Source organism: Malus sylvestris, chromosome 6 (genome assembly GCF_916048215.2).
Source record: "Malus sylvestris chromosome 6, drMalSylv7.2, whole genome shotgun sequence".
NCBI classification, from domain to species: Eukaryota; Viridiplantae; Streptophyta; class Magnoliopsida; order Rosales; family Rosaceae; genus Malus; species Malus sylvestris.
Genome location: NC_062265.1, coordinates 8,755,274 through 8,782,641, shown reverse-complemented (window position 1 = coordinate 8,782,641; position 27,368 = coordinate 8,755,274). Strand labels below are relative to the sequence as shown.

The 27,368-nt window shown below is 40.1% G+C and overlaps 1 pseudogene; it reads right to left on the bottom strand.

The window, feature by feature from the left end:
- Window positions 1–3,530: 3,530 nt before the first annotated feature.
- On the bottom strand, window positions 3,531–19,772 carry LOC126625429 (WAT1-related protein At5g47470-like; annotated as a pseudogene).
- Window positions 19,773–27,368: the final 7,596 nt, after the last annotated feature.

The following is a 27,368-nucleotide window of genomic DNA, read 5'->3' as shown; positions in this document are numbered from 1 at the left end:
GAAGTAAACTTGGGATCCAAGAAGATTATGATGGCATTCTTTGTAGTAAACAGCAGCTTTACTTATAGGGCGTTGCTGGGAAGGGATTGGATATACCATAGTCTGTCTCTAGACTCGCATGCAGGGTGCGATTGGGAGCCATTGTTGAATTTGATAGAAATAGTGAAAAGTGGCTAGAAATTAAGGCAATAAAGGGATGAAAATTCAAGAGAATTTGGTAGTTCAAAGAATCAAGCTTCGTGAAGGAAATGGCTAAAGGTAGTGAAATGGAAGTTATTTAATGGGCAGGTAGTTAGCGTTGGAAATTGTGGGATAATGCAATAGTTTATTTGAAACGGCTAATTAAGAGGTGTTAATACCCAGTTTCGGCAAGCGATTGATTTGAATCATTATCAATGTCTTGATTAGCATACTTAATAGTGATTAAAGGGGGCACTGTTTGCGTGGATATTTAATGCTGGGCTTAGTATGACTAAAGGCCTAAGAAAACAAAAAGTAGAAGAAGGATTGAGCTCGGACTGTTGGCAGCCCATTAAGAATTGAAATTCATTAGTGCCATGAAATAAGTAGCAAGCCTATGTGGGAAGTGACAGGTGACAGAGGGCAGCTCACCCTTCTAGCAAAAAGTATTTTTCCAGGGCATGAATAGGCAAATAACAAAAACAGATGGTGACTCACCATACTCTAGAGACCATCACCAAAAGGGGGGCTTGGACAGTCGGGCTAGAAAGCCTATAAAAGCAATGAGGGACACAAGGAAGAAGAACACTCAACCAATAAATCAAAAGACATTCAACTCTGCACTCCAACAAGCCAGAAACTAGAAAAGCTTTAGTTTGTTCAGACTTTACCCTTTTAGCCACAGGTTCACTATAGAAAGTCATCTTTTGTCAAATTTTAGAAGCTCTGCTACCTTTCCCCTGTGTTGTAGTATCGAATCTCTTTAGTAAACCCGATTTATATTTTATTCTCCAAAGACTACAACCCCTGTAAAACACAAAGAGAAGTAGTTGCAAGAAAATGAACCTTGCCTAACAAGGTCATAATCATGCCCGAGTCTCTTTTGTTTGTACTTACATAAAGTAGATTAGTTGTTTATGCATCTTTCATTTGATCCTATCTCATTTTCGACTACTTTTCATTCAAAGTTATGGTTAATCTTGCTAAACTAATTAACCTTGCTTCTTTATTGTTAGCCTAAAGCTGTTGATATATTTTGAAGGGCCCTTAACTGCCCTTATTTGGACATATGATATTATGAGTAAAAGTCCTTGTTTACAAGGCAAGAAAAAGAACTTTATACAGATTTAACCCATTTGTAAACAATCCAAATGAACTAAGAAGTCCAGATAACTTGTGGTGAAAGTAATCAATCCATTTAATAACTAAAAAAGAACAATATGTTATACAAAGATAATGGTGGCACGTTCAGACCCATATTAGTTTTGATTGTGAGCCGCAAGGCCTAACAAAGGCCCCACAAATACACCATTCAAACTAATAATAAACTCATATTGCAGTACACCAAGTAGCGAGCCTTGCCCGACATGCCAGACTCAAGGAGAGTTGTGTGAGGGACAGATCTAGCCCGAACACGTCGATTTGACCCAATGACTCAAAAATGATGCAACAGTGTGGTCTTTAAGTGTTTAATTAGTAACTCCTCCTGAAAGAGTGCCTGCCAAATGAGTCTTTTTTTTTCTTTATGCTCAACTTGTAGGTTACATATTTTATGTGTAGCTTTCCCAAATATATAAGAAAAGAAAACCCTAGATTTGAAATGTCTCGCCCATATCCATGCTCTTCTCAAGCACCATCTCTATAGTTGAATATCAGAGTGCGCAACGAACAAGATTAACAAAATAATAAGAATATTATTAAACAAACTGAGAATGCCAAAACGGCTACAAAACCCTAAGAGACTACATTGTGACTAACTTATTCTAAAACTAAATTACAAGCTCTATTATATATAGTGAAAACTAAAGCAAAATCCTAATCCTTAAAGGATATAGAAAACTCTAATAAACCATAAATCCTAACCCTTAAAGGATATGAAAAATTCTAATATCCTTGTCCCACAAGAAAATCATAAACAAAAATAAACTAATAACTAATTTTCCAACACCCCCCCCCCCGTCAAACTCATGGCGGAACATAGACATGAGTTTGCCAAAGTAGATGTGGATGCAAGACTCCAAATTCCAGTGCTAATGCCGATGCCGATGCCGATGTCGATGTCGATGCCAATGCCAATGCAAATTCCAACTTCCGAAGAAACTTGAACAAAAAAATAAAAATCCAACTTTCGTAACGTCACTCAAATGATCACCAGTCCAAGCACTCGAGTGATCGTCACGGTGGGCAACAACAGACTTCCCAATACAAGCCAAACAAACCATATTTCTTTCTTGCCCGTGTGGGCCTTCAAACAAAAAACCAACGTTTTTTTTTCCTTTTTTTCTTTTCTATTCCTTTTTTTTTTCCTCTTATTCTTTTTCTTCCTTTTTTTTTCCTCTTATTCTTTTTCTTCCTTTTTTTTTCCTCTTATTCTTTTTCTTCCTTCCTTCTCTTTGCCTTTCTTCCAGCAAAACCAATTGCAGCAAACAAGGCTTGCAAAACCAATTACAGCAAAAAAAAAAAAACTTCTAGTGCAAAGTTAACCTGCAGAAGGGGAGTGACAGATCCGATTGGTAGGAGTCGGTGCAGGTATCGTGAACGTGTGGATGTAGCAGTGGAGATGGTGGTGCGGGTTATCTGGGCAGATTGCAGTGCGGTGGTGGCGACAAGAACGACTTTGACTACGGATGAGCAGAAGACGACGGACAAAACTAATACCCAGTAAACTGACAAACAAAACTGATACAAACAAATTGACACTAATCAAGAACAGATTAAATCCTGAAGGATCAAACCTGCTCTGATACCAAGTTGAATATCAGAGTGCGCAACGAACAAGATTAACAAAATAATAAGAATATTATTAAACAAACTGAGAATGCCAAAATGGCTACAAAACCCTAAGCGACTACATTGTGACTAACTTATTCTAAAACTAAATTACAAGCTCTATTATATATAGTGAAAACTAAAGCAAAATCCTAATCTTTAAAGGATATAGAAAACTCTAATAAACCATAAATCATAACCCTTAAAGGATATGGAAAATTCTAATATCCTTATCCCACAAGAAAACCATAAACAAAAATAAACTAATAACTAATTTTCCAACATAAAGTCAAATATTCCAAGTGGTATTTGTTGCCCCTTCATCATTCCGCAAAAACACAGCTAAAAATGCAGGAACTTTTGCTGATTAATGTCGAGCATTATTAAGCTAATTTATAACAATGTTACTGAATTTTTCGGTATACGAATTGTATCGTCACATTAACACTAGTACTATGCGTGGAAATCATGCACATTCCTTACGGCAGATTAGTCTATAGCCCGTAGAACGATTCCTTCAAATTTTATTTTATCTTTATCTGTCTAAAACTGAAACAAAAACCTATACGCAAACAATGATATCAACTTAATAGAGGCTTCTCTGCATCAAACTCACTTTCTAAGTCAACCACAGTTAAGTAGCCTTCCTTCCCCTTTGCCCATAGGAAGAAGTAGAGCCCAGTAAACATGAGGCACATACCAGCAAAGCTGCACTATTCAAGACCAAAGCAACAAATTAACCCAAAAATTTCGAAAAAGATCACGAGGGAAAATATACTTTAGTAGATAAAGTACCTTCCAACACTAATGGCATCTCCCAATGTTATAACTGAGAGAACAACTGAGAAGACTGTTCCAATGGGGTTAAACATGGAAACCAAAACCGGACCACTTTTCTTCATTGCCCATCCGTTGAAGCTCACACATGCTCCGCTCACTGCACCTCCCTGTGAAGATTTGATTAAAAGAGTGGTGTTAAAGGCCGCAGTCATATATACTAAGCCCTTGGGACTAGCCGGAGTGATGACAGGTGGAGAAAGTGATTAGGATTATGACTTATTATACGTTCAATGCATACCAAAGTATCAAAAAAGAGACGGGAGAAGCGTACTCACCAGTAGAGAGAAGCCAATCAATTGTCTTGCACTCACAAGTGGCCAGCCAGTTTCTATTTTGGTTATCTTGAACATATTGTACAGCTGCAGTTAGAAGCACTCCTATCAAAGATGTTATGGCGCACAGGGACATAGGTGGAGGAAAATCACCCAAGGTTGTAGCCTGTCAAACATCACAAAAAGTACTAATAAATAACAAAATATAATATTACGCAAGGATGATCTGCTTTTCCTAGACAAGTGCTTATGTTGTCAGTCTGTAAATCTGTACTGCACATTTTTAAAAACCAACCATATCAGTGATTCAGATTTACAATCTGACCACAACCAACGTTAACAGTTATTTTCAACCTAGTTAAATGTTCACCTGCAAGACAATATTGCTGGACAAAACAAACACAGCAGCAAGGAGATACAAGCAACCAACAATCTTTTGCTTATCAAAGAGAAATTCAGGAGAACTAGCTCGAAATTGGGGCCCTGCTTCTGTTTTGGTAGGACTGGCGGCGCTTGGCATTACGCTCAGTGTGATAGCTCCTACTACACACAGAATTGTGCCTAGAATCTTCATTTTGCTGTATAGGCAACTAATTTTCACTCTCTCCAATCTGCATAACCATTGTAAATTATGTTAGTATCTACTTTTAATTCAACAATTTTCCGTACATGAGATTTGCATTACAATCTTTTCCAACAAACACGAGACGAAATGTCACTAATCAGACCAAATGGTTATCCGCATGTTATGTTAACTATTCGATTAGTTTGCCACTTCTTTGTCTTCATCTTTTTCTTACCATTACATTTACTTTGGAAAAAAACGAAAGAAAGAAAAAAGATGTAAGGTTAAATACCTAACAGTACAGGCGATGACGAAAATAAACCCAGGAGAAAGGTTTGGCATGGCTGCTGCCATTGCTGGTGAGGTAAACTGGATTCCCTTTAGAAATAATGTCTGGAACAAAGTCAACCTGCAAAACAAGAAACCAAGAAAACAAATTACTACCACTTCTTCTTTCATGGCTTTCTACGTTTATTTTTTTTTTAATTTAGAGAAGGAAGAGGACATGAAAGTGTAAAAACAAATTAAATTTAGGGTGGTAGCAAATTTACACCTTTTTTTACCTTCCACAAACCTCCTTCATTTTCGACCGTCAAATTAAATGAATTGAAGATGGTCAAATGACAGAAATTAACAGAATATGATTGAAAGGTAAAAAGAGTGTGAATATATAGCACCACCCTTGAATTTAAAGAATCTATATATATATTTCAGTTCAAAAGTTAATTTATATTGATTCAAAACCAAAAATCATCACTACGGGCCCATTTGATAATCATTTCAGTGTTTTGTTTCCTTTGTTTTAAAACATTGAAAACTAAAAACTTGTTTGGTTACAGTTTTAGATACCAAAGCCAAGCCAAATTTGAAAAACTCAAGAAAGTGGCCTTTTTTAAAAAAAAAATTTATTTTTTTATCATAGCATCTGCATTTTATTCTCAAATCAAAAAGAGATTACAACTTTGTGATATAAAGGGAAAACAAAAATAGAAATGAAATGGTTATGGAACACCTCGATTTTTTTTTATGAAGAATACTCTATGTACTTCAATAAATTAAAACATGAAAAAGGCATGCAGCTCAAGTGGCTATATATGAAATTTTTACCGTTTGATTTTCCGACAAAAAATTATTGTGTATTAATAAGCCTGGTAATTTCTTACACAACTTATAACCAGAAAACTAAAGGACATAAAAGTAACAAGTCACCTGTTAAAAACTCGTTAAGATAACGGGTTCGACATGACACGATTCGTTAAGCGACACGAATATGACAAACACGACTAGTCAGCTAGATCTTTCATTTACTCATACTGTGTGTACAATCATTGGAATTCATGATATGGATTTAGGTACAAGCGCAAACCGTGGAAAAGAAGCCCTATCCATAATCCGTGTTTGCACACCTCTTTAAAAATTTAAAATGTTCATCCCTTTTAGGGAAAAAACCTCCCCCCCCCCTCCCTTCTCTTTGACACGAACACCTTAAATCCTCACACATATAGTGTGAGCTTCATCTAAAGAATTTGAAAGAAAATACTTATGTATTCTATATTATTAAGAAAAGGTAATATTACAAAGATTAAATCTGTCAATCAAAGATAATAAACAACTATTATGCCATTTCAAGTTCAAAAGTTGAAGAATTTATTTTGGGTGCTTTATTAATATCACTCGCACTCTCCTATTTTTTATCTCAACCTTTACATTTTCAGTGTCTGCAAAGGGAAATTTGCATAAACATCACCTCACTTATTAGGAGTGCGCGCAAATACCATTACAAACTAAAAATCCTGTCAGTTTACCATACAAACTCATATTCTAGTGTGAATGTATCATTTCCCTTAATTTTTGTTAACAATTTAGTCAAAACATATTTCGAGCGCATGTAATATTTTTTAAAGAAAAAATTAGTATCTGATCCTTAGTTACTAATGTTTATTGTTAGTTTTCAGATTTTAATCCAAGTCCTTAACATTAATGCAATAAATGAATTTACATGTCAGTTACATAATTTTTTAAAATAAAAATTAATAATTGATTTAGAATTTTAATACTCACACCTTTATTAAACTCCTAACTAATTTTCAATTCAAAACATTTCCAAAAATAAATAAATAAATTATAATAAGTTTGTACCCATTAGCTTTTTTTTTTTAAATGTTTTCAATTTTTTTAATCTTATATGTCACAGCCCGTCCCGAAATTTATTTATCATGGATGTGAAATGATGGAATTGCCCTTAAAGGCTATTAAGGTACGTGTGACATGTTATTCGGATAAATGTATACATCCCTAAGTTTTTGAAAAATTGAGTTGGATTAAAAATTTGTTTTATATTTTTTGTGGCTAGGGACTTAGGAGCACCCACACACTTAAAGTAAACCCCACTCTCTCTCTCCTATCCCGTATATCTCTCCCTTCTCTCAGAACTCTCTCTCTTTCCCTGTCGAACCGTACGGACACATTCACCCACGATCATCTAAGCACGGATCGAAGGTTTTGAAGGCACCATTGTGCTCGTGAGGACCCTACGAACTCACCCATACCCATTTCAGGTAAGAAACCTTTCGATTTCACGTTGAAAACTCGAGGTCCGATTTGAGTACTATTCATGAACTTTGTAATGGTTGGTTTTTAGGACAATCCAAGCTCACAGTGAGCTTTAGGAGGTTCTCACGAAGCTCGGGAACGTTCGTTTGAAGGTTTTGGACGTCAGGATCACAAGTTTCGAAGGTGGCCGATTTTGGGTGAAATTTCCCGACGTGATTTCGAAGGATTTGGAAGTTTTTAAAGGTATAGCCTTCTTCATCTCGTAATTTTTGAAGTTTTGGTGAAAATTTCATGGAAAATGGTTGAGAATCGAGTGAGAAAAGAGCGATTACAAGTCTACACAGTTTCTGGCGCCGGCGAGTTTTTCCGGCGACTGGAGGTAGAGGATGACGCGCGTGGGGGCGCTTGGACCCGTGCCTATTCCGGCGCGTGGGGGCGCGTGGCAAGTCCAAAATTTTTTCTAAAAATACCTCGACGTCCGTGACGTCGAGTAGGTCATCGTGATATATTCATATACCCAAATTGAGCATCGTATGAGAAGTTATTACGTATTGTCAGTTATGTGCTTTAAATAACGTTTTTATAGTTGTTTCGCATATAGGTGATACCTATCCCGAGGACGAGCGCATTCAAGGACATCACGAGGGTTACGACCTTTCAACTTACCAGTGAGTGGGCAGTATTTTCTATATTTACCTATATGCTATTGATTTTTCCCAGAAATCGAATTTTAATGAAAGGATGTTTTAAAATGTCATGCATGCATATTATATGAAATATATGAATTAGTATTTGATGCATATATGTGAATTGGTGTTGTGGACGCACAGGTGAGTATCAGGTGAGTTTTATGTTATTCATATGGTTTATTGATGATGTGAATTGTATTGAAAGCTCAAATCTGCACCCTTGGTGTTAGTGCTTATATTATTCACCCTGCACCACACGCTCACCTTGGATCCAAGTAGGTGCTTTTAGATTATTATACAGAGGGTTCCGACATGTCGTACAGACCACGAGAGGTGGTTCCAACTTGTAGGTGATTTTAGATTATTATACAGTTGTTGATGAGAGAAGCACTAGAGCGTATTCTTACACCTTTCTTATCGTACAGACTACTTCAGGTAGTTTCGATTTATGTGCAGAGTAGTGCCGTACAGGTCACTGTGGTGACTCCAGTTGGATTGGATATTAAGCTTTAGAATTAACCGTACAGGACCAACTGCAGGGTATCCGGTTGATTCCTTATTTCACCTGTTAATATGTTGCATCCTTATTTTGTTATTGACGCTTATGGCATGGCATACTTTCTGGTTTTTGATAAAAATTGGTGATTTGAGATATTTGAAGAATTTTATGCATATTATATTATTTTCTGAGAAAGTATACAGGTTTTACAGTGAGGGTTTAGAAATGTTGTTAAATTGAAATGTTTTCGAAAAGCTTTGTCTTACTGACACACTCAATTTTGTTTTGCGCCCCTCCAGGTTCTAGATAGCAGCATTGGTGGCCCACGAAGATTTCCACGGCGTACTGACAGACTACATAAATGTAGGACTCACCTGCGGGTGTTGTAATTTAGTTATGGTCCTACTTGACTGCACCTAGTACTTATGCTCTGAATATGTGTGTTTCATACTTAAACTCACTCTAGTACGTTACTTGGTTATTATTGCTAGTGGTTGGTTTTTATTCCTTCGTACTTCTCTTATTTATTGCTTCTGCGTCACACTTTTGGTTACGTCACGCCCACGTGACGGCCAGCACGCCTTGATTCTAGGATCGGGGTGTGTCATTATATGTACCCATTATGTAATTTTTTTCAAATTTTTAATCTTAAAATGTACTCATTCTTAAATATACCAATTTGTTATAAGTAAAATGTACTCTTTATATATATATATATATATATAATTTTTTTTTTCTAATCCATTTTTAAACTTATATGGGTACATTATCTTTTCTTTGATTTGAGAATGCATCTATGTCAAGTTTAATCGAAGAAATTTACTAATGTTATTAAGCCTAACATTTTTTTTTTTTTCTGGTTTTGAAAAATGTACCCATGTTTTGGTACAATAATTTTTTGCTTAATTTGATGAATGTGGTTTATACACACACACACACACACACAATAGTAATAATTTATATTCTAAAATTTTTAATCCCACAAATTATGGGTTTTTATTTAAAATCTCATTAACATAAACAACTATAAATTTCAAATTTTAATTTAAAAAATATAGTAACATACATATAAATAAATTATCATATTAATTTCAAGGACTTTGATTAAAAATTAAAAACCAACAATATTTCAGTTAAAAAATATTCATAGTTAAGGAGCGTGTCCAAAGTCTCCCAATCATATTTTTGCTACTTCAAGACCTATGGACGAACCAGTGTAAGAACTTCATTAACCAAAGCTTTGGGACATATATTCCGCCTTCTTCGAGAACAAGTTGTAGCTAATGAAATTCTTGTCCCAAGTTATCTAGGAGTCAGAGTGGTGAGAATAAAAAGGAAAAATGCTCACTTGCACAACATATAATGAGTTCTGATGAAATTTCAAACGAAAAATAAAAGAGATCAACATAAACATATTTCCATGTAAAAAAGATACACATATGAAATCATCAAAACTCTCAGTTATGCTTGTCCTCTTCTTTTACCAGGAAAATACATAATACTTTTTTATTTTTGTTCTCTGAAAAAAAAAATACATTAGCTTCGAAAGTTCATATATTATGACTCGGGGGAATTCAAAACATGTATATAAAGGTCTTCTGGCCAGCAATTTCCAGCATAGGTTTTAAAAATAACTCAAATGAAATATAGAAGAAAAACCCTAAAAAAATCCATCGAGAGTTTGGTGAAATTGAAGAACACGAATTAGATTGCATATCCTAAATTTAGACCGAGTGATCCTTCACTTTCCACATTATCAGGAGAGAAAAAAGGTAGCACAGAATAAAAAAAGTGAATCTAAAAGTGGTTTCCAGATAAAATTCAAGGGAATTATGCAAAGGATAACTAACTAGAAACAAAAGATTTTAGAAATTTTGTACCCTCCAAAGGCGATCAAAACCAACCGTATCGTGAACTTCAAGCTGATTTTCTTCGGCCACAAATGTATCATCAAACATCGAAATCTACTAAAACCAAAATATTTATTTAATCTAAAAAAAACCGAGAAATTAATTAATATAATGACTTTAATTATTAATATCCTCGCTGAAGAGAATTGCGTATTTACGTACCTTTCAAAATAAGCAGCAATGGGACATAGGATGATGAAAGTGGCCAAGGTAGAGAAGATAACAATGGTGAGAGGATCAAGCCCAAAAGACATTACATAGCTTAGCAACACAGCATTCCCAGCATACACAAATTGCACCCTGTGGAGCAAAAAATAATCGCAATGCGACACGTGGATTTTTGGGTAAATGAGGACAAAAATACTCTTGAGGCATACTGAGATTCCTACGTGCGAGAAGTGGACAATCATCCGTCAATCAAGTCAAAAGTGTCCAAAATAGGTAACAAATTCAAAGATATTCTCATCCATGCTCATCTTAGGTAATTATTTTATAACCTACATAACATTCCATTTCAGTGGAGGTTAATTGACTAATTAATGGATTAATTAGGAATTAATCCATTAATCACCAATTAAATCATCCATTACACCCCCAAAAATACCCAAGGGCCGGCCACTCTTTCTTCCAAAGAGGGCCGGTCATGCTCTATAAATATGACTCCATTTTCTCTAAAAAGCTAGTTCCAACACTCTTGCAAAACTCCCAAAAACTCTCTGAATTCTAACTTTGGCATCGGAGGTTCTTCAGCCAAAGCCCCCCCCCCCCAATTCATCGTGGGCGCGTGAGGCTTTTGGCCTTAACCAAAGGTGTTAGTTGTTTTGTAGGTGCAATTTTGTCCAAGATCAAGGAGGAAGAAATTTGTATCCATAAATTGGTGCTTTCATTGAGAAAAGAAAACCACACTCGTAGAAGACTCTCGCTTAAAAAAGGTTTTTCTCTATTTTCTAGTCTACTTGTATTTTTTCGTACGTTCTTATTATTAGAATTTTTTGTTTGCAAAGATTCTTTGATAAAACATAAAAGAAGAATACAATGGCTAGAAATTTAGAAAATTCCACGAGTGAAAATTCTAATATCCAAGGAATGGGACCATGGCGATCCACGAGGCTAAATGCGACAATAAATGGAGCGGCACCACACAAATTTCCACCATGGGAACCACCGCGGTGGCTACCTTGGTAGCCACCCATGGCGAGGTCCATGGCGCCTTCACCACGGCCTGAGCTGTGCCATCCAAAGCTCACGACACCAAGGCCATGACCCAAGCCATGTCATTCCAAGCCCAACGCAAACTCAATGCGTTGCCAAGCCGAGCCCAAGCCTCACACCCATGTGCATCACATTTCGAGCAGCCTGCTCCCGACGAGCAGCCCACTCTCGTGGCCCATCATGCTTCTGACGAGCAACCCACTCCCGTGGCCCAGCCTGATCCCGACGAGCAGCCCACTCTCGTGGCCCAACTTACTCTTGCAGCCCAGTCTGCTCTCGTGGCTTTCCAAGTAGCCCAAATCCATCCAAGATTAGTTCAATTATCCCGGCTCCAAATTTCTAAATTGACGATCAAACCAGAGCATTTTCACCATATTTTTCTGCGGATTTGGCATTTCCCAACTCAAATCTCGCACCCGGAGTCTACCATATTTCCACTGCTCAAGAATACGCATTCATTCCAAGATATTCCAAGCCAAATAGAGAACAACACTTGTCTCAAGAAGTCATAGAGTTAACGAACGCCCTCGCACAGCAGATGACCTTGGTGAACCAGCTCTTGCAATGTGCTCTAGATGAGGTATCCCGAAGTAGGACAAGGGCAAACAAAGAACCTCTCCAGTAGCGTCCCGGCAAGCAGCCACTTGACCAGCCACGAACCGAGCGTTCAGGCAATGTACACTCCCGATTGGGCCCTTGAGATAAGGTATACTCCCGTCTTAGAACGCGGAGGAGTGTGCACTCTCGACTAGGCCCATAGACGAGCATACATTCATAGTTGGGATCACACTCCGATAGTCAACATGAGCAACCTTCCAGGCGAAGTGTTCATTCGCGACTAAGCCCACAAGGAGCATCCTCTACTGCTCAAGAAGGCGCATTCATTCCAAGCTATTCTAACCCAAATAGAGAATAACACTTGTCTCAACAAGTTATAGAGTTGACGAGCGCCCTCGCACAGCAGACGACCTTGGTGAACCTGCTTTTGCAGTGCACCGAAATGTAAGGTGCTTTAGACGAGGTGTCTTAAAGTAAGACAAGGGCAGACAAAGAACCTCTCTAGCAGCATCCCGGCAAGCAGCCACTCGACCAGCCACGAACCGAACGTTCAGGCAGTTTACACTCCTGATTGGGCCCCCGAGATATTGTATACTCCCATCTTAGAGTGCAGATGAGTGTGCACTCTTGACTAGGCCTATAGACGAGCATACATTCATAGTTGGGGCCACACTCCAATAGTCAACATGAGCAACCTTCCAGGTGAAGTGTTCATTCGCGGCTAAGCCCGCAAAGAGCATTATCCACCTCACATCGGAGTAGGCAACACAATGGACGAAGAGAAGCAGTCACTCAATCTAACTTAAGTTCAACCGGCAGGCTGCGAAGAACTCGCTCACCTGCTAGGAACACACTACATGCACCGCATCCACGACATAGACGAGCCAAACACATGGAAGAGCAGCTTAGACCAGCAAGTCACGGTTGGGGGCAACCGAGAGCTCCACTACCTCAACAAAGGCAAATTCAAGAAGAAGTAGAGAGACTATTGACCAAGCAATTACGTAATTTCTAATGCAACGAGGTCACCAACGAGGCACTACGACGAAACATGACCAACATAAGCAGGTTACCCTTCACGGACGAGATCGAGCAGGCAGAGCCTCCACGCGAGTTTAGCATGCCACATTTCATATCTTTCAAATGGGATGAAGACTCGGAGAGACACTTAAATCACTACCGAAGCGTAATGATCCTATATCGAAACAACGATGATCTTATGTGCAAGATATTCGCCACCACTCTATAAAGCGAGGCGCAAGATTGGTTTTACACCTTGCCGCCACAATCCATTCGGAATTTCGACGAACTTTCTTTAGTTTTCACCAAAGAATATTCATCCTGTCGCTCAATAAAAAAAAAGTTTGACCATTTGTTTGACGTCAAGAAGAACCCAAAGGAGTCGCTTCGCAACTATGTGAGGAGGTTCAAAGCAGAGAAGGCAAGGATAGTAGGATGCAACGACTCGATAGCTAGAGCAGCCTTCCAAAAAGGAATTCCAGCAGACCACTCGCTATTCAGAAAATTGATCATGAAAGAATACCTAACTCTAGCAGACTCTTTCGCTCTGGCAAAAAAGCATGCACTTTGAGATGAGGCTTGCCAATGCACATTCAAGGACTTGAAGAAGTACCCGACATCACCTCCATATTATCTAAACCGAATGCAGCGGAGGACTCATTCGCATGTTTGACGATATCTGAAACAGTAATAAGCTCTACTATCATACGAGAAGAGTGGAAGGCCCGACTACCTGTATTCTATAGTTCAAAAGCTCTCATCGATGCTATTAGAAATTCAAAAGCTAACTTTGGTGATAGTTGTTGTAACCTGGAAGCTCAAGTTTTACCTTCAAATGCACGCAGTCATCATCATGACGCCTTATTCTATCGAATCCAGACGTGTGACGATAAAGGCGTAGACTCTGGCGGATGCAAAGTTTTCTAACGAACGCAACAACTCAGCCCAAAAAACATGCCAAGGGTAGATGAACCCTGGAATGAACACTCAGAAGCAAGTTTTATCCTCGTCACCCCAGAAGATTATATATAAGAGCAACATGTACCAACAGTTGAGCACTACCTCCTGCTGCGCGTCACACAGCCCTAGCCGACCCTTGCTCCATTATTCAGCTCTAGAGTGGCCCATACCGGTAATTGAGCATCTCCTGCTACATATAACATGGCCCCAGCTCCACGGCTCCCTATCGCGCCTTCACGCCTAGCCTTGACAACCCAACAGAGCGGCCCAACGATGCCCCCATGGCAGCCAAGCACACTTTAGCTGCACCCGCTCCCTCAATTGAGATTTCTGGCATTTGCATGTTGACGGCGCATCCAACTACAAAGGCTCGTGATCAGCCGTGATTCTTGTCACCCCAGACGGCTCAATGCTTGAGCAGGCGATCACTTTAAGCTTTAAAGCATCTAACAACGAAACAGAGTACAAAACCCTACTAGCAGGCTTCCGAATGGCAAGAGACTTGGCAGTGAAAAAGCTCGCAATTCATTCTGATTCCCAGCTAATCACTAACAAGACTGCTTGAGGCGTTTCAGACTTACACCCATAATCAAGTTCCACAGGCAGACAATGTTTACATAGACGTACTAGCCAGCCTAGGCTTCACCCTCGATCACCAACTCAAACGCTCTATTCCGGTGGAATATCTTGACAAGCCAAGCATAGAGACGAAGCCAGCAGCCTAAGTGTCACAACATTCTCATCCAATGATCCCACACCGGATCACATCTCCGCTGCCTAGCGCATCCCGATGACTTGAAGGTTCTAAGCTCAATCCACGAAGGTGTTTGTAGAAACCACTCCGGAAACCGATCCTTAGCACAAAAAGCTCTTACCATAGGCTACTATTGGCCTATCATGCACCAAGATGTTAAGGAGTTAGTACAAAAGTGCAACCGCTACCAACGCTACAAGCCGGTACCAGCACTGCCTGCCAGGGAGCAACACCAGCAGACGAGTCCTTGGCTGTTCATGCAGTGGGCAATCGACTTGGTAGGACCTATGCTGCCTGCTACTAGGGCAGAGGCATGATGATCGTGGCAATAAACTATTTCACCAAATGTGTAGAAGTAGAGCCCATGATGATCATGATTCAGATGGACACAGAATGCTTCATATGGAGGAACATCATTTGTCGATTTGGCATCCCTCAGTCCATCATCACCCATAATGGCCCGCAATTCATAGGCAGAGATTTAGATAAGTTCTTCCAAGAATATGGCACCAAGCAGCACATGACCATGTTGAGATATCCTCAAAACAACGGGCAGGTCGAAGCATCCAACAAAATGATCCTCGACTGCCTCAAGAAATCCCTCACCAACAAGAAGGAAAAATGGCCAGAAAAACTCCCTGGATGTCTATGGGCATATTGCACCACCAAAAGACGAGCAACCAGTGAGACTTCTTTCTCTTTGGCATTTGGTTCGGAAGCAATCATTCATCCAAATGTCATCAAGCCAAGTATATCGCTCTACTACCAAGCATTAAGCAGAACAATAAGAAGATGGTCACAAGTTTAGATCTGGCAGAGGAGAAGCGCGAGCAGATCAGTACCCGTATTGCAGCCTACCAACAGCAGCTTCTCTCCAGCTACAACAAAAGGGCTAAGATCCGGCAATTCTCTACCTGAGGAGAAGGCTCCAAAAAGATGGATCCTATCTGGGAAGGTCCGTACAAGATCAACAAAATAGGCAGCAAGAGTAATTACACCCTTGCCATCATGAAATGACAAAAAGATCGAAAAGCAGTGGAATGCCTACAATCTGAGAAAGTACCATATGTGACCTCCCATTACATCAAAGCCTGAAAGCTCAAGCAATTCGACGGGCACCACCTCATAAGTCGAGGACTATCCAGTTGTTATGCAGTTCCTACCTTACAACTAAGTTCTCGTTCGTTTCACTCATTTTTCAATGAGGAATTTAGAAGTAATCACAACTTGGCTCGGCTACATGCTTACAACAACTGATCACTCCTGCATTTCAAAAGAAGACCATGCCATTCTTAGGGACTCATCGCAGGAATTGAACTCCCTAAGAGACCAACCATGCTCTCAAGTGCGAGAGGGTAAACCAATTCCCCGACACCTACATGGGTCAGCTTTCCAAGACGAGAGGATAAACTTTACACTCCGAATATCCAAACGTGGATAAGCCTGGCTGCCCTAGTATAACTAGATGCACGATGGCTTACGTCGAGATTCCTAGAAGTAGCCATAATGGTCTTTTTCAAGGCTTAGCTAACTGAAGGATTTCAGATCTCTTGGCCTAATCCACGGGGAACCGAGCCCTAGAGACGGAGGGGGCACATTATGCAGTATGCCCTACAGACAGCTGCCTTGGAACCTTAAAGTTGCTACCGAGTGCACTAAGGTACCCTATGGTTTCCGGAAGAATGCCTACGGCTTGCCCTTCGATAAGTAAAACCACGCTAGATTTATGCAACCGCACATTCTTGTGAAAGGTTAAACAAGCTAGCATGCATATACGAAGCGTTATCCACTCCCAACATGCTACGTAGTCGATAAGCTTCACCTCTGCCAAGCACAGAACAACCTACACCAAGTCCTAAAGTGTTGTGATACTTGCTACACAACCTATGGAATTGGAGAAAGCCAACGTTAACAATCTAGTGGTTACATGGACTTGTCTACTTCTGTAAGTAAGGCATCCGGCTGCCAACCCTATGGCTAACAACTTTGCAAAGTTCTACACCAACACCTACAGCTGCATAGGCTATGCGAGTTTGTCTGCTTATAAAAAAATAGCACGTCTGCCACTGGACTATAAAGTTTAAAGGTTAGGGCATGAATAAAAGAAGCGAAGATGACGAAAAATGAATGAAGCATGTTTATAAACAATTAGCAAAGGCCAAAGGAGTTCAAGCAAAACAAGAGCTACAAGGAAAAAAAAAATCCTAAAGGCTACCAAGAGGACTACACTTTAGCATCATCCAGCACTTCACCCCCGGCTGCCCCAGCTTGTACACCAACTTATCCAACTACTTCACCAATGGAAGCCTCAAAAGTAAAAGCAAGCAAGTCTTCCAAAGAAATAGAGAAGGTCTCGAAACCTCAAGCCCATCATTTTCACCCTTTAGCTGTTCATTCTCCTCAAATAGACCAACACGAACGCGCTGCAGCTCATCCACTTTCTTCTTCAGACTTTCGTTGATCTTCAGTACACCTTGAAGTTCCAACACTTAGTGTTCAAGCCTATCAACGATTATTTTGAAGTGGATCACTTGATTATAAGCAGCAATCAACTTTTCATCCTTTGCATAAACAGCGAAACGAAGCTCAGAAACTGCAAACTCAAGATTTTGAATCTAAGGTATGTAACATCTAATCTCATTTTCTGTACTTTCACACTTAACTTGGATCGCGTCAAGCCTAGTCTTCAAGTCAACGATCTCTTGGTAAGCGGTCTCAAGTTGCAGAGAATTAGGGGCAGAAATATTAAACCCCTTCAAAGAAACGAGCTCAGAATCCAACCTCTTGATCTCCTCAACCAAGGAATAAGCTTCAACTGCCATAGTCTTTGCCACCTCCTTGACAGCCTTGCTACATCTACATCATAGAAAGCAGAGCAGTCATTCTATATTGGGTTGTATGCTTCGCAAAGAAACTTGGGCAAACAACCTTTCTAACGCTATCAACAAACTTGGCACAATGGTCCATGTCTTCAAGCAGATATGGTATTAAAAGTACATGGATCTCAGCAACCTCCCCAGAAGTAGGATTAGTGAATTTCTCACAGCTGCCCATGCGAACAGTCTCTTTTTTTCCAGCAGGCAAGTCCAGCAGGCTAGTTAGTCTCTACAGTAGAGGGAGTGGGCCTTAACGCCACTTTAGCAGTAGAGTCCACCTTATTGCTCTTCATAACAGCAAGCCTCTCCAAAGGTGAACCAGACTTAACTCCTAACGAACGTCTTGGTACAAACTTCGGCATTGGGGGCACGACAGGACCTCTACGATGAGCAATCCTATCAGCAATCGTACTAGCTATTCTCGATGGCAGGCACCACATGCTCAGATCTAGCAGCTTCATTTTTCTTCCCATCGGAAGAAGTCCTGCCAATCACAGACCTCTCGGCAGCAGGCAGACCGTCACGAGCAGTGGAAGAAGTCTTCAGTTTTCTCTTAACCAGCATCTCTTGAGCAAGCGGGGAAGATCTCTTCTTTCCACCTTCATTCATAGTAAGCTCTACGACAGTGATCAGATGAGCCAATGCATCCGCCTTAATCCTCTTTACCTCATCATTTGGGGGCAGCCTACATTTCTCCCGACAAAGAGGACTAAGCAGCCAACGATATTCAAGGTACTCAACAGAGGAGCTCAACCCAGCATTCTAGCAGGCAGGAGGCCTGCATGCCCAACATTCCAACAACCCATGAGCTCCCATAACCTACTTATTTCTCTCAGTCGCTAGCCTGGCCCGAGTCAGGTCCAAGAGCCCAAAAGCCTTAAGCTATACGGCTCGCCTAGCACTGCGTCCTAGAGCCACAATCTATTACCCCAGCCGCACAAGCTACCCTTGGCTCTAACCAAGCCGAGCTGCCCAAGCAGTGGTCCCTGCCACAACACCTCATCGGCCCATGCCAAGCCGACTCCTGGCCCCTGCCAGCCGACATGATGTACCATCCCGACGACTGCCCCGTGACAACACTATCCAAAAAAAAGACAAGAAAAATTAAATTTTTCTTACATCGGTGCGGCACGGAGAAGATGAAGAAATCAACGAAAGACGGTCATTTTCACGAGCAAGATGTAGAAGATTGCTAAGTGAGGGGGAACAAATATCCTCTAAGCTCTCTCTCTCTTGTAGGGTAGAATAAATCGCTCTCCAAAGTTGATTTAATAACCCACTTAAGGTGGACTTAAATAGACTTTGAGAGAAATTTATTTCCCTTTCCTAGAATGATCTAATTTCCTATTAAAGAGCGAATCTACATCAAAAAAGGAAGCAGTCCTATGTGTCATAAAGCAAGAAGATCTCTACACCTGCTGCCATTTCCTACAAGCAGCCCAACAGGTGTGGGGGCATTTGTGGAGCCAAAAATAATCACAAGGCGACACATGAATTTTTGGATAAATGAGGACAAAAATACCCTTGAGGCATACTGAGATTCCTACGCGCGAGCAGCGGACAATCATCCATCAATCAAGTCAAAAGTGTCCAAGATAGGTAACAAATTCAAAGATATTCTCATCCATCCTCATCTTAAGTAATTATTTTATAACCTACATAACATTCCATTTAAGTGGAGGTTAATTGGCTAATTAATGGATTAATTCCTAATTAATCCATTAATCACCAATTAAATCATCCATTACACCCCCAAAAATACCCAAGGGCCGGCCACTCTTTCTTCCAAAGAGGGCCAGTCATGCTCTATAAATAGGACTCCATTTTCTCTAAAAAGCTAGTTCCAACACTCTTGCAAAACTCCCAAAAACTCTCTAAATACTTTTCTCTCTAAATTCTAACTTTAGCATCAGAGGTTCTTCGGCTAAAGCTCCCCCATTGATCGTGGGCACGTGAAGCTTTTGGCCTTAACCAAAGGTATTAGTTATTTTGTAGGTGCAATTATGTCCAAGATCAAGGAGGAAGAAATTTGCATCCACACACCTCTACCAACCCCCATATTATTGCAACGTCTTCAATCACCTCCCTCTTCATCCTGAACAATACTTCCACCATATTTTCCTTGTGATTTTTCCTTCTCACCACAAAAAATTCAGATTAAAACCCTAAAACAAACATTGTATTTCTTGCTGCTGTTGCTTCGTATGTCATCGTCTTTCCTGGTTTTCCAGCTTTAAGGTATTGGTTCTTGGTTTCCGTTACGGTTTGGTATTTTCGTCCTTGCAGTTTTGTTTGGTTAAGTTTTCTCATCAATCATGTTCAGCTAACGTTCATGGGGGTTGAGACAGTTTTCTAGATTTTATTCTCCTCTAGCCAGTCTTCTCTCATGGCCTTTCGGGTGAAAGCTAATCTCTCTTGTCCCTTTTTTAGTAAATAAAAAAATGCTTCTTTTATTAACACCCCACATTTTGTTGATTACACCCCACCTACTTAATACACCCTACATCTACTTTTTAACTAAAAATTTATCTTAATACACCCCACTTATTTTCCAATACTATCCTTACACCCCACACCCTCTCTACATACCTCACACCCCTCTACATACACCTCACACCGTACTTAAACCCCACAATCAAACTCTTCCTTAATTACATTATTCAAATAGTTTTTTATGTTTGTTTTTCTGCAAAGAACTTGCTAGAGTTTTGAGGGAGAAGATAGTCATAGATTTCTCAAATATGTGGATCACATTATGAGAAGAAGTATATGCCCATATTGTCTTTCTTGCTTATTTTATGTTTGAATATTTATGGGCAACTATAGGATCAAAGAAGAAATTTTAATGTTAGGATTCATGCCTGGTATCTAAAGCTCCACCCAAAAGTTCCCTTTGCATATCAATTAGAGATTTTAAATGATTTTCATGAAAAGGAAATTGTATGTCAAGAGATGTATTTATGAAGAAATATATAAGCACATGCATTTTTTTTTTAAATTCTAATAATACAAAAGTTGGAGATGACACTTTAGTTTCAAACTTACAGATGATATAGATGTTGGAATCAATATCGAAGTTACAAATGATACAGATGTTGTAGTCAATACCCAAGTGACAGAGCTACGAACGACGTCGAAGCCTCCAAAACATTGATTTCAAGTTTCATTGGTCAAAATTAACCTCTTTTTTTCGTTAACTATGTTGTGCTTTTAGTTAGGGTTTTGTTTTATAATGGAGGTGAGAGTATCTTCAAGAACCTAAAAGAAAACAATCTTAGAATACATATCATTTTTGTTTTTTAATACATATATGGCCTAAATAGTAATTGCATATTAGGGTATATAAGTTATTTAGTAATAAAATATTATGTGGGGTTTATTCGACACTTAGTGGGGTGCTAATAAAAAAACCATAAAAAAACATAATACTTGCATTCCCTTGTAGAATGAGTTCATTCCCTCTTGTGAATAATGCCTTTCACAGTACAAATTTCATAATTGAAACTATTTAATTTTTTAAACTTCATTTGAAAATCACCCTACAAAAAATCATTTCAATTGAGATCATTTAGTTATTCAAATATTTAAATCAAATCAACGGTGTAGATACCAAGTAATATGTTCATGATAAACCGTCCATTTGTTTGATACGTTTGGATGATTAAACGATCCTCAATTTGAATGATTTTTTCCGAGAGTGATCTTCAAATGAAAATTAATCAATTGAACGGTTTCAATTGTTGAATTTATTCGATCAAGATACATTATTTGCAAATAAGGGGATACATGCATCCCCACATTAGGGGATGCAAGTATTATCCAATAAAAGGTTAAGTGCTTCCCCTTTTCGAAATCTCTCTTGTTTTCATCTCCTTTATTTGATAGGTTTAGTTACGTGCCCAGATTGTTGCTTCTTATTCTTTTTTAAAATATTAGATTTGACTCGCTAAATTCTCACTCTGAAAATGAAGGACTTGGTGGTCGATCAGCGCTTGATTCGATACCTTAATCTACACTCCACAAGGATTTTGTGCGGCTAGACAAAAGGAAGTGTTAAAAAATAAACCACCTTTTGACAATATGGTACAATGGAGATGGTAGAACATATTTTACCACTTCTTTAATAAAGATATGGTTCACCAATATAAGTAAATTCTACTTTTATTAGTGAGGCGATACAATATAGTGTAACAAATGTAGTGTCCATAGCATTTTTCAAATAAATTCACTCAAAGGTGAGAATGTGGAATTATGAAGTACATGACTTTGGTATAACATTTTATCTGTTAAAATAGGTTAAACTACACAATAGGACAACCATAATATTGGAGGATAAATTCAAGACCTCTCATTTTACAAATAAAAAAAAAAGGGCACTAGACTATAGTAGCAGCGGATTTTTTTATTTTCTTTTAACAAAGTGATATCTATATAAATTGCCATTGGAATTAACTTCAAATGTTTTATAATATTCTTGATGGCTGCAAGAATGAAGGGATATTTAGTCCAAAGAATGCTATAGGTTCCAATTTTTTTTGGTTTTTCTGTGTATTGAACAATTAGTACAAAAGGATGATTGAGTTGTATATAATTGTATTTTGTTTATGTAAATGTTGGTAGTGCTACTTTTTTTTTTAATACAACTATATTTGAGGCTTGGGGATTTGAGTTAAGTAAACAATGAACCAATTATCATTATTAGGCATTGAGCTCGCCATTTTTGGTATGAACGTGAGACCGCCAGTTTATAACCTAATCAAGTTGATAGAAATCAAGACTTTAAATTGTATTGTATACTGAAAACAAAAACTAACCTCTTTGGCGACAAATCATTTCGTTTGAACCAAACTCTTTCCCGGCATAGTATGAGCCATGCCAAAGTCCTTATACAACGATATGACTTTGTCGACTTGGGTTGTGCTTGGTAGAGTTTTGTTGCCATAGGGCTTCTATGACGACAAACGTCTCAATTCTGTCAACTACTTATCTTTCTTGCCTCTTCGTGATGAGGTAGACGATATCCTCAATAACATCACAGGTAAAGGACATATCCGAATGTGAATGTAAAGGTAAATGATCCGCATAAAATCATCTTGAAACCAAAATGGAAGAATCACTCACATATTTATGATTTACAATTACTTGGTGGTTTCATTATGTCTTTAATACACCTATTTATTTTAGGGTTTCGAATCTCATCGGTTGCTAATTTAACATCTAATCTAACAAAATCTACTGTTTACAACAACAACAACAAAGCCTTTTCCCACTAAGTGGGGTCGGCTATATGAATCCTAGAATGCCATTGCGCTCGGTTTTGTGTCATGTCCTCCGTTAGATCCAAGTACTCTAAGTCTTTTCTTAGAGTCTCTTCCAAAGTTTTCCTAGGTCTTCCTCTACCCCTTCGGCCCTGAACCTCTGTCCCGTAGTCACATCTTCGAACCGGAGCGTCATTCGGCCTTCTTTGCACATGTCCAAATCACCGGAGCCGATTTTCTCTCATCTTTCCTACAATTTCGGCTACTCCTACTTTACCTCGGATATCCTCATTCCCAATCTTATCCTTTCTCGTGTGCCCACACAACCCACGAAGCATCCTCATCTCCGCTACACCCATTTTGTGTACGTGTTGATGCTTCACCGCCCAACATTCTGTGCCATACAACATCGCTGGCCTTATTGCCGTCCTATAAAATTTTCCCTTGAGCTTCAGTGGCCTACGACGGTCTCACAACACGCCGGATGCATTCTTACACTTCATCCATCCAGCTCGTATTCTATGGTTGAGATCTCCATCTAATTCTCCGTTCTCTTGCAAGATAGATCCTAGGTAGCGAAAACGGTCGCTTTTTGTGATCTTCGCTAGATTGCTCCGGTCATTAGTGTGGATAAGTATATAAATGGATAGAGATAGGAAAGCAAACACAAGATGTACGTGGTTCACCTAGATTGGCTACGTCCACGGAATAGAAGAGTTCTCATTAATTGTGAAGGGTTTACACAAGTACATAGGTTCAAGCTCTCCTTTAGTGAGTACAAGTGAATGATTTAGTACAAATGACATTAGGAAATATTGTGAGAGAATGATCTCGTAATCACGAAACTTCTAAGTATCGGAGTACTTCTAAGTATCGGAGTGTGGTGTCGTCTTGACTTGCCTTATCTGTCTCATAGGTAGATGTGGCATCTTCTCTGGGAGTACTCTTCCTCCATCCAGGGGTGGTATCTTTAACTGGTGGAGATGCACAAGGTAATGTATCAATTTCACTTGAAGCTTACTTGTAGTTTCAGGCTTGGTCAAGCGCGATACAAACCATGTAGTAGGAGTCCTCCAAGTCGCCGAGCTAGGGGGTCTGCTGAAAGAGGTGACAGACAAGGTAAGCAATCAGAGCTCCGACTGATTGTTCACCTTCTCCCCATCTTGCAGCAGCATGAAGGATAAAGAGAAGAAAAATGAGAAGAGATGATATGAGATACTTTTGCTTTTGAAGAAGTAACTTTCCACAGGCTTATTCTTGAACTGAGCTGGAGGGTTTTCTGGTTTCCTCCAGAGTATAAGGCCGGCTGAAGAATTTGAGGGTCAAAACAAGTCCATCAAATCTAGAGTACGTTCCACCCTGCTGATATGGGATACTTTTGCTTTTGACAGAGTAATGGATGTATCGGCACGTGTGCTGTTACGCTTGTCTCCACATGCTTCCTTGTATCCTTCGCACTTGCCCTATCTGTTCCTCAAGCAGATGCGGAATCTTCCCTGGAAACATAAGATGTTGAAGATGAGTACTCGAGAGCAATGCCAGGTAAGTAATCAGGTAAGGGGTTCCAGGCAGTCAGTTCCTGGCTGGAAGCTTGATTCCAAGTGTTGACTGATTGCTCTCTTTCTCCTTGTCTTGCAGGTAAAAACAAGGTCAAAGGAAAAGACAGGGAAAAAGCATGATATGGGATACTCTTGCTTTTAACCCTGATGATATGAGATATTCTTGCTCTAGTATAGCTTGTTTGCAGAGGTATTATCGGGGGGAAAGAAAGCTGAATATTTCGAAAGGCTTCGTTGGGAGTGCCCTCTCAGATATGATGAAGGGTTGAGCATTTTTGCAGGTCTGCCTGTCCGTTGGGGATGGAGGTCGACATATATAGGAGTCTCCCTAACAAGTAGTAATGCTATTCCTTTACCCTGCTTGGTCATAGCATGGTAGTGGGAGCTGCCAGTTTCACATGTTTTAACTCTGTCAGAGCACTTTGAAAAAGTGGTCTGTGGTATCTGGCTCTCGAGATTCGGAGAACGATGCCTCTTCGATTTTTGAGAAAGCAATCATGCTGGGGGTCTGGCTCTCGAGATTCGGAGAGCAGTGTCTTCGATTTTTGAGGAAGTAATCATGTTGGGAGTCTGGCTCTCGAGATTCGGAGGGCGGTGCCTCTTCGATTTTGGAGCAAGCAATCTTGTTGGGAGTGTTGTCTCGAATGTGAGTAAAGGTTAGGCATGTTTGCTAGTCTACCTTGCCACGAAGCACAAAGGTTGACACACAGGGACTTTCCAATTATCCAGCAATGGTACTGTTCCTTTACCCTCTCTTCGATTTTGAGAAAGTAGTCATGTTGGGAGTCTGGCTCTCGAGATTCGGAGGATGGTGCCTCTTCGATTTTGGAGCAAGCAATCTTGTTGGGAGTGTTTTCTCGAATGTGAGTAAAGGTTGGGCATGTTTGCTAGTCTACCTTGCCACGAAGCACAGAGGTTGACAAACAGGGACTTTCCAATTATCCAGCAGTGGTACTGTTCCTTTACCCTTGTGGGTAATAATATGGTAGCTAGACCTTCAAAATTTATGTGTCTAAACTTTGTTAGTGTTGTTTCTTTGCTATTCTTTTACCTTTCTTGGTCAGAGCGATGTAGTGGGAGCTGCAAGCTTCACGTGCTTAACTTTGGCAGAGAACTTTGGCAAAGTTATCTATGGTACCCATGAGCTATTGTTGCGTGTGGGAAGTGGGTGATTGAACAGTAAGATTCATGTGCTTTCTACTTCACCAGAAGTCTTCGACAGAATGCCCATAATTTCTGCAAAGCTGAGTGTGCGTGTGACAGGTGCTGACAAGGTTAGAAAAGTAGGTGCCGCTTCGATTTCTGAGATCGGCCCTCGTGGTCTCTGAGCAGCCCAGCTTTTGAGAAAGCGAGCGCCTCTTCGATTGATTCGGAGAACGATGCCTCATCGATTTTTGAGAAAGCAATCATGCTGGGGGTCTGGCTCTCGAAGATTCGGGGAGCAGTGTCTCTTCGATTTTTGAGAAAGTAATCATGTTGGGAGTCTGGCTCTCGAGATTCGGAGGGCGGTGCCTCTTCGATTTTGGAGCAAGCAATCTTGTTGAGAGTGTTTTCTCGAATGTGAGTAAAGGTTGGGCATGTTTGCTAGTCTACCTTGCCACGAAGCACAGAGGTTGACACACAGAGACTTTCCAATTATCCAGCAATGGTACTGTTCCTTTACCCTCTCTTCGATTTTTAAGAAAGTAGTCATGTTGGGAGTCTGGCTCTCGAGATTAGGAGGACGGTGCCTCTTCGATTTTGGAGCAAGCAATCCTATTGGGAGTGTTTTCTCGAATATGAGTAAAGGTTGGGCATGTTTGCTAGTCTACCTTGCCACAAAGCACAGAGGTTGACACACAGGGACTTTCCAATTATCCAGCAGTGGTACTGTTCCTTTACCCTTGTGGGTAATAATATGGTAGCTAGACCTTCAAAATTTATGGGTCTAAACTTTGTTAGTGCTGTTTCTTTGCTATTCTTTTACCCTTCTTGGTCAGAGCGATGTAGTGGGAGCTGCAAGCTTCACGTGCTCAACTTTGGCAGAGAACTTTGGCAAAGTTTTATGTGGTACCCATGAGCTATTGTTGCGTGTGGGAAGTGGGTGATTGAACAGTAAGATTCATGTGTTTTCTACTTTCCCAGAAGTCTTCGACAGAATGTCCATAATTTCCGCAAAGCTGAGTGTGCGTGTGACAGGTGCTGACAAGGCTGGAAAAGTAGGTGCCTCTTCGATTTCTGAGATCAGCCCTCGTGGTCTCTGAGGAGCCCAGCTTTTGAGAAAGCGAGCGCCTCTTCGATTTCTGAGATCAGCCTTCGAGGTCTTTGAGCAGACCAACTTTTGAGAAAGCAAACGCCTCTTCGATATCTGAGATCAACCCTCGTGATCTCTAAGCAGCCCAGCTTTTGAGAAAGCAAACGCCTCTTCGATTTCTGAGCAGGCGCCTCTTCGATTTCTGAAGCTCCGTCGAGTGCAGATTTTTATAGGGGCTGGCATTAAGTTCCAAAGCACACTTGAATCTCCACCAGTAGAAGCTTCATTCTTGCACTTCTAAGATCTTGATTTGTCCGACCTCTTCTCTCTTCAACACCTTTGAAAATGTCTGGCCCCTCCGACCGTCGTTTTGACTTGAACCTTGTTGAAGAGGCAGCCCCGCCTTCTCCAGACAACATATGGCGCCCATCCTTCGTCTCCCCTACTGGTCCTCTTACCGTTGGGGATTCCGTGATGAAGAATGATATGACCGCTGCGGTGGTGGCCAGGAACCTTCTCACTCCCAAAGATAACAGACTACTTTCCAAACGGTCTGATGAGTTGGCTGTTAAGGATTCGCTGGCTCTCAGTGTTCAGTGTGCAGGTTCTGTGTCTAATATGGCCCAACGCCTATTTGCTCGAACCCGCCAAGTTGAATCAT